We start from the raw sequence: 8,964 nt of genomic DNA, 5'->3' as shown, positions 1-8,964 counted from the left end.
ATAGCTTCCTCTCAGCGAAACGCAAGAAAAGCTCAGTCTCCTCATCCATCTCCTCACACGCGTGAGGGTACACGCTGGGAAGGGTCAGGCGGAGTCACCTCCCTGGTTGAACTGTGTCAGCAGCCACCTACCTCAGAATGTGATAGATATCTCCCAGCTGGCTGGTTTGCATAGTCTTCGGTTAGTTGTGAGTAGGAATAGCTATGCCTTGGAAATGAGAGTTTTTCATTGCCATAATTCAGGTCTTAAAGACCTCTCATCATTAAATGATGTGCAATTCCTGCTTTTGGCTGGCATCACCTTCTGACAGGTGTCTTCTTGCAGATTTGGCTTCATTCACACTCTTGAAGAAGAGAACGTATGTTTGTCCCTGTCTTCCAGACATAACATTTGAATTTTCTTTGCTCTCTTTTCTCACAAAATCCCTCTGCTTTGTTGCAGGCTGTTCTTTGTTAGTCATTGTTTGCTATTTGTGATAGCACCTTGATGTGCTGGGTGGTTTCTATGCAGAGAAGTTTCTCTGGAGTCCCCAAAAACCTCCAGATTGAAGTGATGTACCAGAGCTACATGGGCCTGATCCACAGCTAAGCCCAGTAATGAAGGAAAATTCAGGGAAAATATAAAGTGTCTGGAAAGACCACTGCTTTTATCTTGCTGAACTTCCCCAGCACTGCACCCTTCCTCCGTGGCTTTCCTCACTGATGTAAGCTGTGCAACCAGCTTTTAAAATGCTTCCAATTACTTCCTGTCTCCTCCTCCTGTCTGAAGTCATTTGCAGTGTTTTCTCTGCCATATGGTTTATCCCTTTTATCTTTTAAATGCTCCTCTCGATAGGATGGAGACAGGATATATTAAGAGACAGAAGTGATTGTGCCACTGTACTTGGTGCTGGTGAGGCCCCACATTGAATACTGTGTTCAGTTTTGAGCCCCTCATCATAAGAAAGATACTGAGGTGCTGGAGAGATTTCAGAGAAGGGCAATGAAGCTGTTGAGGGGTCTGGAGTACAAGTCTGATGAGAAGCAGCTGAGGGAACTGGGGCTCTTCAGCCTGGAGAAAAGGAGACTGAGGAGAGACCTTACCGCTGTTTGCAACTACCTGAAAGGAGGTTGTAGCATGGAGGGTTTTGGTGTCTTCTCCCAAGTAGCAAGTGACAGGACAAGAGGAAATGGCCTCAAGTTGCATCAGGGAAGGTTTCAGATTAGGAAAAATTTCTTCACAGAAAGTGTTGTCAGGCATTGGAACAGGCTGCCCAGGGAAGTGGTGGAGTCACCATCCCTGGAGGCATTTATAAGATGTATAGCTGAGGTTCTTAGTGATACGGTTTAGTGCCAGAGTTAGGTTATGGTTGGAGTGGGTGACCTTGAAAGTCTCTGCCAACTGAAATGATTCTATGATTCCATGATTCTAATATCTCCCCCTCCTCTATTTTCCATTCTAAACAGTCTGCAAAAGGACAAGGTATTTTTACAGACGTGTGAAAATGTGGCATGAAGATCTGCCCTATCTTTCCACCAATATCTCTGTTGGTCACTAATGAGAGGCATAACCTGCTCATCTTCCCACCAACACCTCTGGCTTCACCTTCTTCCACAAGCATTCTCAAGCCCTGTCCTTTTGTCCACTGCTCACATTGCCTGAAGTCCCCAAGGTCCTTGTCCTGTACTGGGTAGCAGATGCCCATATCCCCCCTCCACCCCACAGCTCAGCAAGGAGTGAGGTGTTTTGATGCAGGGGCTCTTTCTTTGCGGGGGTCACACATGGGTTTGGTCCTTAATGCCAAAATCAGCACAGGCTGTCGGGATCACTAGAGCTGCAGGTATTTACCTTGGCAGTAGATGTGGTAAACTAGGTATGAGGAGTTTTCACATCCCTGCCCAGCGAACAGGTATCCTTTGGGGTTACTTTGATATTGCATGTAGCTGTGCCCTCTCTGAATGCTCTCTTTCTTTCAGTGGGCAGAGACAATCTCTTCTGCACAGACAGAGAACGTTTGACCAAGACTTCACTGTGTGTTTCTTTTTGCCAAGTCCATATATTTCTTTATTCCTGTTATTTAAGATTCTTTATGAATTAAAGAATTCTTGTGAATTCTTTCCCTTTGGAGAGAAAACTGATTCGTGTCTAAATGAAGAAACTGTAAGCTCAGAAACAAGCAAACAAATTCTTGTATTATCTTTGTTTTGGTTTGTGATTTTTTTTGTTGTTTTGTTTGTTTGTTTGTGGTGGGTTTGTTTGTTTTTTCTTAACTTATCTCTTCAATCATCTTTAGTGTCTGTCTGGAACACACCCGTTAGTATTTGAAATGCTCTCTGCACAGGCCATTCCCAGTTCCAGTGACTGCTGTTGTCACATCATACATCCATCATTTTGATTTCCATTTATGCAAGCCAGTGGGCCTGCATGCAGGACTCGCAGGACAGGAGCATGTGCCTATGTCTTTGCAAGTCTCAGGCTGAAATTTCACAAAGCAGGAAGTGGATTTTTGTGGGTTTTTTTTTGTTGTTGTTCTTTTTGTTGTTGTTGCTGGGGTTTTGTGTTTGTTTTGTTTGTTTGTTTTGTGTTTTTGTTTTCTAAAAATATTTTCATTTGTTGTTTCCAGAAAAGTTCTGAAAAAAGAGGATGCGATCTTGCCCCAAAATTCAAAATCAGCACAATAAACTTACATGGAAGAGTGCAGAGGAGAAAGCAAGAATAGTCAATCTTAAAAGTTTATATAAAGGCTATATGCACCACATGAACTGAAATCTCTGCACATACACGCACATGGATGATAAAAGGGAGAGAGAGAGAGTGTGTACTATGCCGGGTTTTATCATAAATATATCAATTCCTCTCTACCACAGTAGGCAGTCCTTCAGTATTGAAATGCAAAGGAGAAAACTTTCCTAAGAAATCAGAAGGCAAAATATCTATTTTCACAAATTTATTTTGGAACTGTATCAGTAATTTCCTTGCTTGCTTGCTTTCTGGCTTGCTTTCTCACTTTCTTTTTACTTTCTTCCTCTCTTTTTTATCCGTCTTTTTTCCCTTTTCTTCTTCCTCTTTCTCTCTCTCTTCCTTCCTCTTCCTCTTTCCTCTTTCCTCTTTCCTCTTTCTTTCTCTCTTCCTCTTCCTTTTTCTTTCTCAATTTCTTTCTTAAATGTAACCAAGTAGTCAATTTAATTGTACTTCAGTAGTTTGGAAAGTTGCTTCTCTTTATTTCATGCAAGTCTGTACTATTTTGCTTGACATTTTCTAGGTTGCTTAGAAAATTTGCTAGGTTTCTCTTTCTGATGTCAACAAAGAGGGTAAAGACATCCCAATCCAAGTGTCATGAATTTGCTTTTTTAAATGTTTCTATCACTTCATCATGCATCTCTTAAACTAGAAAGAGATCTGAGTGGTTGCTAGCACAACCTGATTATAATCTTGAACACTTGTTTTAAACTGAAGAAGTGCTGTGCAAATACTTCACCAGAATTTCCATTCTCCTTCTAAACGCTCTTCTGCAGAAGAGATTCAGCATATTTGCCTAGGTACTTAAATTAGTTTAATATAGCTCTGAGGCTTGAGAAGGAAGTTTGCAGCTGCACCAGCTTCTACGTCTTTAGTATACTCAAAAAGCCCAGCAGCAGATAGCATTTATCTGGGGTTAAACCACAGCTTTTGTGCACAAAAAAGTACAGCAGTGAATAAAAACAACTAAGTGCAGCTGTAAATCTCTAACCAAATTATTCAGAGAGAGTGAACAAATCTACACCCCGTCATAAAAAGGAAAATCATCTTCTTTTAAGAATAGGGAGATACTGAGAAGTCTTAAAGTATATTAGAACAGCTTAGAGCTCTCAATGTGGGGGAGAAACCTTCTATATTATCCACACTGCTAAGGAGATTATCAATGGATTTCACTCCCCAATCCTTTTTACAACACCCATCTCATTAGAATAAGTAATAAAGATGACATCACAGAAAGGTCTAATTGATCAAAAAGAGCTTGCTTAAACTGTGTCTAGATTCACTTCTGCATTCAATACCATTATTTTTCCCCAGAAATTCAGCTTTGGCTTTGATTGAACAGTTGAAAAGTTTTAGTATCAAATCAAACTAACATTCTTATTATGCAAAGCTTTCCCCGGTATTCTGCTTTGGTAAATGACCTCTATTAGCATGCAGATTGACTGGGGATTACCAGAAGGTTTCTCAAAATAATAATCAGAAAATGTCTTTATAAGGGCTACTTTCCCCCTCTGCGTGCGCGGTCCCAGCCACCGTGCCGGCTGCCAGCCCCTCTCTCCTTCTGCTTCTGCGAGACGCTCCGGAGAACCACCCAGCTAGGTAGCACGCCCGGTTTGCTGTCCCCAGATGGTCTACATGCTGTTGTTTTCTCCAGCTAGGTTTTGAATAGGCAGTGTGATTCCCTGTGGAAACAGTGGGTGAAATGGTCTTATGCAAGTCAGCGGGAATTTTACCACAGATGCCCGTACAGCCAGGATTTAACTTTCTACCTTACTCGGAGACCACATAAAAAACTGTGGTACAGTAGACATATACAATTAAATAGATGGCATTTTTTTTATATACGCATATTTAATTGCTCTATTACTCTTGCAATCATTGTCTCTTAAACAAAGAAGACAGAAATTTTGTTAACACCGTGCTTTTACTCCTGTGTCCCACCTGAGTAACTCCAGCCTGTAGGCCAGGCATACTAGGACTTCCCATAGCCCAGCACACGACTCTGCGAGGTGGCTGCAGAGGACGGAGGGGGTGGAAGTGCACAGACATGATCTCCGTGGTTAGAATGAAGAATATAACTGATAATTAATGCCACTAGAAAAATGGCCAGCTGTGGTTAGCGGTGCAGAAAGCATTAAACATGGGGCCAAGAAGAAACTTTGACCTGTTGTTTTAGAGTGAACGACACAACCTAAAACCTGTAGATCACAAGCTGAAGTCTGACCTGACACCACAGCACTTTGTGTGCTGCTGTTTCTGCTGCCACCTCGGGGATAGTTTTCCAAAACTGGCCTGAAGGAGCACACAGAGCCATATGGCTCCCTTGTCTCTGGCTGGTGCCATAGGCTTCAGGGCTGGCCAGGGGTATTTGCGAGGATGAAATCCTGGGCGGCAATGCCAACAGCACAGGGGCAAGGCATCCACTTTGGAGAATGTCAAGGCCAGTCCCTGGTGTAAGGAATAACAATGTTTCCCATCTCTTCCTCAGTCTCCACCCTGTGCTAACACACAGCTTTGGTGCTGTGTGTCACAGGATGAGCATTAAAATATCTTGCAAACCAAAGTGTGAGGTTTCTTTTTTTTTGTTTTGCTTTCCACCCATTACTTTCCTTGGAGGAGCCAGTGCAAATACAGCTCACCCTGTTCGTGCAGTGATGCTCATGTGTCCATGTCAAGAGCAGGGAGAAACAACCAGGGCTAGCTGTGATCCTGCCAGTCCCAAAGGTGTTGGGAGGTGGCAAAGACAAGGTCACATCCTTGCAATTCTGAGAACCAGGAGACCTGCACTGAGATGTATCAAGCTTCGAGGCTTTACTCCAGGCAAAGATGTAAACCAGATGACTGACAACAGGACTGCAAGTCTCTCTCTACCCAACCTGGAAAAAGCAGCTGGTAGGATTTGTACCCCTAGTAGCTGAACTCTCTGAGCCCGGTCTCACAACCTGCAAGCCAGCAGCAGGCAAGTGTCAAATGCCATTGGAAACTTTTATGTAAACCTTGGTAGTGGTAGTGTTGCTTATTATGCTTCCATGAGCACTCACATTTTATTATTTAAAGTTTTCACATACACAGAAAGGCACAACAACTTATGCTGACCTGTTGCAATTGGCCGAAGAGCAAACAAACAAACGAACCACACAGGAGAAACATAGTGATCTTGTGGGTTTTTATGCCCAGAAGCCTTAGCATTGAACCTTCACTGACACAAAATCCTGGCAAGTAGATTGTAAAATTGGATGTGGTTGGTGGTACACTGTATTGCAGAGTGATGGAATAAAGAAACAAGTCTTGCTGATTTTGTCAGTTCTTAAAATACTAGTAGCACCAAGTCCCATCACAGGGCAAACAGGCAAAACTACTGCATCTCTTTGTCCTAATTTTAAAAAGTCATGTCCAGTCTCTGTGTCTGTCTTTAGAGAACAGCTCCCAAATTCACTGTGTTTCCTTCTCAGAAGAGGTGATGGAGAGGATTGGTTTGGCTTCTGACTTCCTCTCTCCAGTTCCCACCCCATAAACAAGAGTACACCAGGTGAGCGATGAGCACCCAGCTCAAAGCTGGTTCAGCAACCGGCATCTTCTGGCACAACAAGGCAGGCGGCCCCAGGGCTTGGCCCCCACTGGAGCACAACGCGACCGTGGGTGAGCTTGCACACCAAAGGTTTCCCCATCAGATGCCCTAGTAAATAATTAACGTGCCAGAAAAATCAACCCCTGTGCAAAAACTCAGTTTGGGGGATCTTGTTCCTGAACATTGATTATTGACCAATATATTGTATAATAGTTATTTATATAATTATTATTATAGCTATATAATAATTTTAAATATTTTTTTCTCTTGTAGAGGTCTTTTAAATATGACTGGTTTACCCTCTTTGGGCATTTATCTCTCGTGGGACTTTGGTGCCTTTCCTGCTTTTTTCTCTCACCCTTGATTTTGGGTGAGTTTTCACAGTGGATATTGAGTGAGCTCGTTTTGTTTTACAGTATGTCAGTAAAACAACACACAATTGCATGAACCCAAAATATCTGCAGCAGAAGCATTTCTGCTTGAAAGGAGAAACATGAGGATATCGAGCTACTCAGGGAGTTTCGAAGACAAATGAAGTTGCCCACTTTCACAGATCGCTGTTTTTAGCCTGTGTAAATTGTAATACCACCTCTAGCACCATAGTAACTAAGCACTTTTGAGTACAGCTTTCAGGGACACGGGAAACATCTGTTATGTGCTGGCCATTCACTTCTCCTTCAAGGAGGAGAGCCCTGCCAGAGAGGTGGTGGTTGCAGTTTCATTGCCTTGTCATCATGTATTGATTGATTGATTAATTGATTGATTTACTTTGTTTTTATTTTTATTAATTTTGAATTTTAATTCTATATCTATTTTTAAGTATTTTAATTTTTATTATGTTGGGGGAGGAGGTTAATTATTTTTCTTTTATTTTATCCTACATCTGTATTAGACAGGGTGTGGGCAGTTGCAGGTGAGGGCGGGAGCCATGGAGGGATTTGCATCGCTTGCCTGCAGGAGGGGTTGCCCAACAGCCCTACCCTCCCAAAACCATCTGAGTGACTGAGCCCTCGGAAATGGGGCTGGCTCCTTGACCACGACTCTCTGTTTTATATAAGGCTGGTGGAAACAGCAAGAAACTGGTTTACTGTGAGCTTGCTGGCTTGTGTGGCAGGGAAGATGCGCTGCAGCAGGTGGCTGAAAGTCTCCCCATCTGGGGTGCCAGGTTTTTATAGAAGGGGCAAAAAATGGAAAGCAGTTCTCTCCCAGGAGCAGAGGCAGAAATGATGTCATGGCATCAGGTCACAAGGATGCCAGGACAGGTGGAAAGGCAAATTGAAGCATTTCTTTCTCTCTTTGAGGGAGCAGGACCCGGGGCCCCAGAGGATGGAGTCATTCCTCCTGGATGCGCCTGGTATGGGTTCGGTCACCCACTTGGAGGGCTGGTACCTGCAGAACCCCTTTTGAAAACCTGCCCCTATAAACATTTGCAAATGGCTTTTGAGAGCTCCCGGGATGAAAGGGGCTCGTACAACCACATCCTGCCATTACTTTCTACGATTAGCTGACATTCATTGGATGGTGAATGCCCAGTTCATTTAATGTGAAACAAAAGGCCAGTGCTTGCTGATAATGAATCGTCAGGTACTGTAGCTATATGTGCATTAACAGGATCATTTCCAGGAACTCTGCTGCTCTCTAACACAAAAGTCTGTGATATTTTAAAAACTAATGTTAGTTTCTTTAATACGACACCTTTACCCTGCGTTTGCAGTTGCTATCAGGCAAACATGGCAATGCAATCTGTTCATTCCATTTTGTTAATAGGCCATCACGCCATCCTAGAGATGGTAGTTTGTAATGTAAAGAGGCTGTATTGTTTGCTTAACAGTCAAGTGACAAATTATTTAATTAGCACATATGCCATTTGTCTCCACAGCTGTGTTCATCATTCTAATTGCAAAGCAGTCTTAATTTATTGCAGCTATATTGCTCCCTAATACTAACACGGTAATTATATGCTTCCATTAGCCCACTACACCCTATGTAAAAAAAAAAAAAAAAAAAAAAAAAAAGGAAAAAACCAGAAGATTCATTCCTCCACACAACGTATCTCTCTCCTAGCAAAAGGTATGCCACCACTTGCCTAGGAAAGGAATGCTTAGGTAGCTGTTGGAAAAATGACCTGTTGGAAAAATGACAGTTCCTGCAGGTGCTTTTTTGCCTAGCCACTTTCTTTCAACTTTTTAATGCTGGAATTGCCAGAATTTTTCAGTTTTGCTTTGTTTTGGAAAGTATTATCCTCAGCGCACAATACTGTTTTGAGGTCTCCACCTGCTGGAGAAATCCCAGCACACACAAAGGAGCCTGCCTCAAGCTTCCGAAAAACACTCAGCTCCTCTGCAGCCAGAACGGCAAACTCCCCTTTCCTCCTTTTCCTCCTTGACAGAGCTGTCTCCTGGGTCAGAAAGAAAGCGATACTGCCCACCAGTAAAATTTGAAGGCGTTTTCATTGTCACAGGTTAAAGTGGGTGCCATTTTTTGCCAGTTTTGAATATTCTGCTGTACACAGTGGGAGATGTTGGAGCTATCCACAAGGCAAATTTGAGAATTTGGTGATTCATTTCTGTTCTGGCAACTTCTTGGAAACCAGCCCAATCTTAAATGATGACATCTTTAATAGGAGAAAAAGCTTCATACCGGACACCTCTACCCAAAAATCTCCCTGGGAGTGCTGT

This window comes from Patagioenas fasciata, chromosome 1 (assembly GCF_037038585.1).
Source record: "Patagioenas fasciata isolate bPatFas1 chromosome 1, bPatFas1.hap1, whole genome shotgun sequence".
Taxonomy (NCBI): domain Eukaryota; kingdom Metazoa; phylum Chordata; class Aves; order Columbiformes; family Columbidae; genus Patagioenas; species Patagioenas fasciata.
Note: the sequence above shows the minus strand (reverse complement) of the source record.